This window comes from Lepidochelys kempii, unplaced genomic scaffold (assembly GCF_965140265.1).
Source record: "Lepidochelys kempii isolate rLepKem1 unplaced genomic scaffold, rLepKem1.hap2 scaffold_68, whole genome shotgun sequence".
In the NCBI taxonomy this organism is placed as follows: Eukaryota; Metazoa; Chordata; order Testudines; family Cheloniidae; genus Lepidochelys; species Lepidochelys kempii.
The window spans coordinates 109,720-115,000 of record NW_027333642.1 but is presented as its reverse complement, the minus strand read 5'-3'; positions in this window follow the sequence as shown (position 1 = coordinate 115,000).

Here is a 5,281-nt window from a genome sequence, read left to right as displayed (position 1 = left end):
ACCTGGTGGCCGGAGGAGAATTAAGCCCGGGGCCCCGGGGCAGGGGCACCCGGACGGAGCGGGGTCCGCCCGGCCACAGCCCGCGGGGGCAGGAACCGGGTTGACCTGGTGGCCGGAGGAGTATTAAGCCCGGGGCAGGGGCACCCGGACGGAGCGGGGTCCGCCCGGCCACAGCCCGCGGGGGCAGGAACCGGGTTGACCTGGTGGCCGGAGGAGTATTAAGCCCGGGGCAGGGGCACCCGGACGGAGCGGGGTCCGCCCGGCCACAGCCCGCGGGGGCAGGAACCGGGTTGACCTGGTGGCCGGAGGAGAATTAAGCCCGGGGCCCCGGGGCAGGGGCACCCGGACGCAGCGGGGTCCGCCCGGCCACAGCCCGCGGGGGCAGGAACCGGGTTGACCTGGTGGCCGGAGGAGAATTAAGCCCGGGGCCCCGGGGCAGGGGCACCCGGACGGAGCGGGGTCCGCCCGGCCACAGCCCGCGGGGGCAGGAACCGGGTTGACCTGGTGGCCGGAGGAGAATTAAGCCCGGGGCCCCGGGGCAGGGGCACCCGGACGCAGCGGGGTCCGCCCGGCCACAGCCCGCGGGGGCAGGAACCGGGTTGACCTGGTGGCCGGAGGAGAATTAAGCCCGGGGCCCCGGGGCAGGGGCACCCGGACGGAGCGGGGTCCGCCCGGCCCCAGCCCGCGGGGGCAGGAACCGGGTTGACCTGGTGGCCGGAGGAGTATTAAGCCCGGGGCAGGGGCACCCGGACGGAGCGGGGTCCGCCCGGCCACAGCCCGCGGGGGCAGGAACCGGGTTGACCTGGTGGCCGGAGGAGAATTAAGCCCGGGGCCCCGGGGCAGGGGCACCCGGACGGAGCGGGGTCCGCCCGGCCACAGCCCGCGGGGGCAGGAACCGGGTTGACCTGGTGGCCGGAGGAGTATTAAGCCCGGGGCAGGGGCACCCGGACGGAGCGGGGTCCGCCCGGCCACAGCCCGCGGGGGCAGGAACCGGGTTGACCTGGTGGCCGGAGGAGAATTAAGCCCGGGGCCCCGGGGCAGGGGCACCCGGACGGAGCGGGGTCCGCCCGGCCCCAGCCCGCGGGGGCAGGAACCGGGTTGACCTGGTGGCCGGAGGAGAATTAAGCCCAGGGCCGCGGGGCAGGGGCACCCGGACGCAGCGGGGTCCGCCCGGCCCCAGCCCGCGGGGGCAGGAACCGGGTTGACCTGGTGGCCGGAGGAGAATTAAGCCCGGGGCCCCGGGGCAGGGGCACCCGGACGGAGCGGGGTCCGCCCGGCCACAGCCCGCGGGGGCAGGAACCGGGTTGACCTGGTGGCCGGAGGAGAATTAAGCCCGGGGCCCCGGGGCAGGGGCACCCGGACGGAGCGGGGTCCGCCCGGCCCCAGCCCGCGGGGGCAGGAACCGGGTTGACCTGGTGGCCAAAAAGCAAACCGGCCACCAGGTAAACCCGTTCAAAGTATAGGGTTGACCTGGTGGCCGAACAGCAAACCGGCCACCAGGTCAACCCGTTCAAAGTATAGGGTTGACCTGGTGGCCGAAAAGCAAACCGGCCACCAGGTCAACCCGTTCAAAGTATAGGGTTGACCTGGTGGCCGAAAAACAAACCGGCCACCAGGTCAACCCGTTCAAAGTATAGGGTTGACCTGGTGGCCGAAAAGCAAACCGGCCACCAGGTAAACCCGTTCAAAGTATAGGGTTGACCTGGTGGCCGAAAAGCAAAGCGGCCACCAGGTCAACCCGTTCAAAGTATAGGGTTGACCTGGTGGCCGAAAAGCAAAGCGGCCACCAGGTCAACCCGTTCAAAGTATAGGGTTGACCTGGTGGCCGAAAAGCAAACCGGCCACCAGGTCAACCCATTGAAAGTATAGGGTTGACCTGGTGGCCGGACGGGAAGGAAGCCCCGAGCCCCGGGTGGAGTGGGGTCCGTCCGGCTCCAGCCCGCGGGGGAGGCTCCGGGTTGACCTGGTGTCCGGACGGGAACGAAGCCCCGACCCCGTGGCAGGGGGACCCGCACGGAGAAGGCGTCCGACCGGCCCCAGCTCGCGCTGCAGGCTCCGGGTTGACCTGGTGACTCCCCTGCCTCGGGTGGCCCCGATCCTTTTTTTTCCGTTTTTTTTTTTTTCCGTTTTTTGGCCGGAGAGTGGTCGGGATGGCCCCCCGGCACCCCTTTTGTGGTCGTTGAAAATTTTGTTTCAGACTTCCAGGGGCCCGATCCCTGACCGAGGCGTTTCAGGCTGGCCTGGCGGACTTCTCTGCACAGGCTCCGGATTGACCCGGTGACTCCCCTGCCTCGGGTGGGCCCGATCCTTTTTTCCGCTTTTTTTTTTTTTTTTTTTTTTTGGGTCCGGAGAGTGGTCTGGATGCCCCCCCAGAACCCCTTTTGCGGTCGTTGAAAATTTTTTTTTTAGACTTCCAGGGTCCCGATCCCTGACCACGGCGTCGCAGGCTAGCCTGGGAGACTTGTCTGGCGAGGGCAGGCACAGGGTTGACAAGGTGTCCGGACGGGAAGGAAGCCCCGAGCCCCGGGGCACGGGTACCCGGCCTGAGCGGGGTCCGTCCGGCCCCAGCCCGCGGGGGAGGCTCCGGGTTGACCTGGTGTCCGGACGGGAAGGAAGCCCCGAGCCCGGGGCAAGGGGACCCGGGCGGAGCGGGGTCTGTCCGGCTCCAGCCCGCGGGGGAGGCTCCGGGTTGACCTGGTGTCCGGACGGGAAGGAAGCCCCGATCCCGGGGCAAGGGGACCCGGACGGAGCGGTATCCGCCGAGCCCCAGCCCGCGGGGGCAGGAACCGGGTTGACCTGGTGGCCGAAAAGCAAACCGGCCACCAGGTCAACCCGTTCAAAGTATAGGGTTGACCTGGTGGCCGAAAAGCAAACCGGCCACCAGGTCAACCCATTGAAAGTATAGGGTTGACCTGGTGGCCGAAAAACAAACCGGCCACCAGGTCAACCCGTTCAAAGTATAGGGTTGACCTGGTGGCCGAAAAGCAAACCGGCCACCAGGTCAACCCATTGAAAGTATAGGGTTGACCTGGTGGCCGGACGGGAAGGAAGCCCCGAGCCCCGGGGCAGGGGGACCCGGGTGGAGTGGGGTCCGTCCGGCTCCAGCCCGCGGGGGAGGCTCCGGGTTGACCTGGTGTCCGGACGGGAACGAAGCCCCGACCCCGTGGCAGGGGGACCCGCACGGAGAAGGCGTCCGACCGGCCCCAGCTCGCGCTGCAGGCTCCGGGTTGACCTGGTGACTCCCCTGCCTCGGGTGGCCCCGATCCTTTTTTTCCGTTTTTTTTTTTTTCCGTTTTTTGGCCGGAGAGTGGTCGGGATGCCCCCCCGGCACCCCTTTTGTGGTCGTTGAAAATTTTGTTTCAGACTTCCAGGGGCCCGATCCCTGACCGGGGCGTTTCAGGCTGGCCTGGCGGACTTCTCTGCACAGGCTCCGGATTGACCCGGTGACTCCCCTGCCTCGGGTGGGCCCGATCCTTTTTTCCGTTTTTTTTTTTTTGGGTCCGGAGAGTGGTCTGGATGCCCCCCCAGAACCCCTTTTGGGGTCGGTGAAAAATTTTTTTCAGACTTCCAGGGTCCCGATCCCTGACCACGGCGCCGCAGGCTGGTCTGGGGGACTTGTCTGGCGAGGGCAGGCACAGGGTTGACATGGTGTCCGGACGGGAAGGAAGCCCCGAGCCCCGGGGCACGGGTACCCGGCCTGAGCGGGGTCCGTCCGGCCCCAGCCCGCGGTGCAGGCTCCGGGTTGACCTGGTGGCCGGAAGCCCCGAGCCCCAGGGCAGGGGTACCCGGGCTGATCGGGGTCCGTCCGGCCCCAGCCCTCGGTGCAGGCTCCGGGTTGACCTGGTGACTCCCCTGCCTCGCGTGGCCCCGATCCTTTTTTCCGGTTTTTTTTTTCCTTTTTTGGCCGGAGAGTGGTCGCGATGCCTCCCCCCCGCCACCCCGTTTTGGGTCGGTGGGAAAAAAATCAGACTTCCAGGGACCCGATCCCTGGCCGCGGCGTTTCAGGCTGGCCTGGCGGACTTCTCTGCACAGGCTCCGGGTTGAACCAGTGACTCCCCTGCCTCGGGTGGGCCCGATCCTTTTTTCCGTTTTTTTTTTTTATTTATTTTTTGGCCGGAGAGTGGTAGGGATGCCTTCCCCGGCACCCCGTTTGGGGTCGGTGAAAAAAAAATTCAGACTTCCAGGGGCCCGATCCCTGGCCGCGGCGTTTCAGGCTGCCCTGGCGGACTTCTCTGCACAGGCTCCGGGTTGAACCAGTGACTCCCCTGCCTCGGGTGGGCCCGATCCTTTTTTCCGTTTTTTTTTTTTTTTTTGGGGGTCCGGAGAGTGGTCTGGATGTCCCTCAGATCCCCTTTTGGGGTCGATGAAAATTTTTTAAAAAGACTTCCAGGGTCCCGATCCCTGACCACGGCATCGCAGAGTGGCCTGGGGGGCTTGTCCGGCGGGGGGCAGGCTGCGGCTTGACATGGTGTCCGGACGGAAAGGAAGCCCCGAGCCCGCGGCAGGGGGACCCGGGCGGAGCGGGGTCCGTCCGGCCCCAGCCCGCGGGGGGCAGGCTCCGGGTTGACCTGGTGTCCGGAAGCCCCGAGCCCCGGGGCAGGGGTACCCGGGCTGATCGGGGTCCGTCCGGCCCCAGCCCGCGGTGCAGGCTCCGGGTTGACCTGGTGTCCGGAAGCCCCGAGCCCCAGGGCAGGGGTACCCGGGCTGATCGGGGTCCGTCCGGCCCCAGCCCGCGGTGCAGGCTCCGGGTTGACCTGGTGGCCGGAGGAGAATTAAGCCCGGGGCCCCGGGGCAGGGGCACCCGGACGGAGCGGGGTCCGCCCGGCCACAGCCCGCGGGGGCAGGAACCGGGTTGACCTGGTGGCCGGAGGAGAATTAAGCCCGGGGCCCCGGGGCAGGGGCACCCGGACGGAGCGGGGTCCGCCCGGCCACAGCCCGCGGGGGCAGGAACCGGGTTGACCTGGTGGCCGGAGGAGTATTAAGCCCGGGGCAGGGGCACCCGGACGGAGCGGGGTCCGCCCGGCCACAGCCCGCGGGGGCAGGAACCGGGTTGACCTGGTGGCCGGAGGAGAATTAAGCCCGGGGCCCCGGGGCAGGGGCACCCGGACGGAGCGGGGTCCGCCCGGCCACAGCCCGCGGGGGCAGGAACCGGGTTGACCTGGTGGCCGGAGGAGTATTAAGCCCGGGGCAGGGGCACCCGGACGGAGCGGGGTCCGCCCGGCCACAGCCCGCGGGGGCAGGAACCGGGTTGACCTGGTGGCCGGAGGAGAATTAAGCCCGG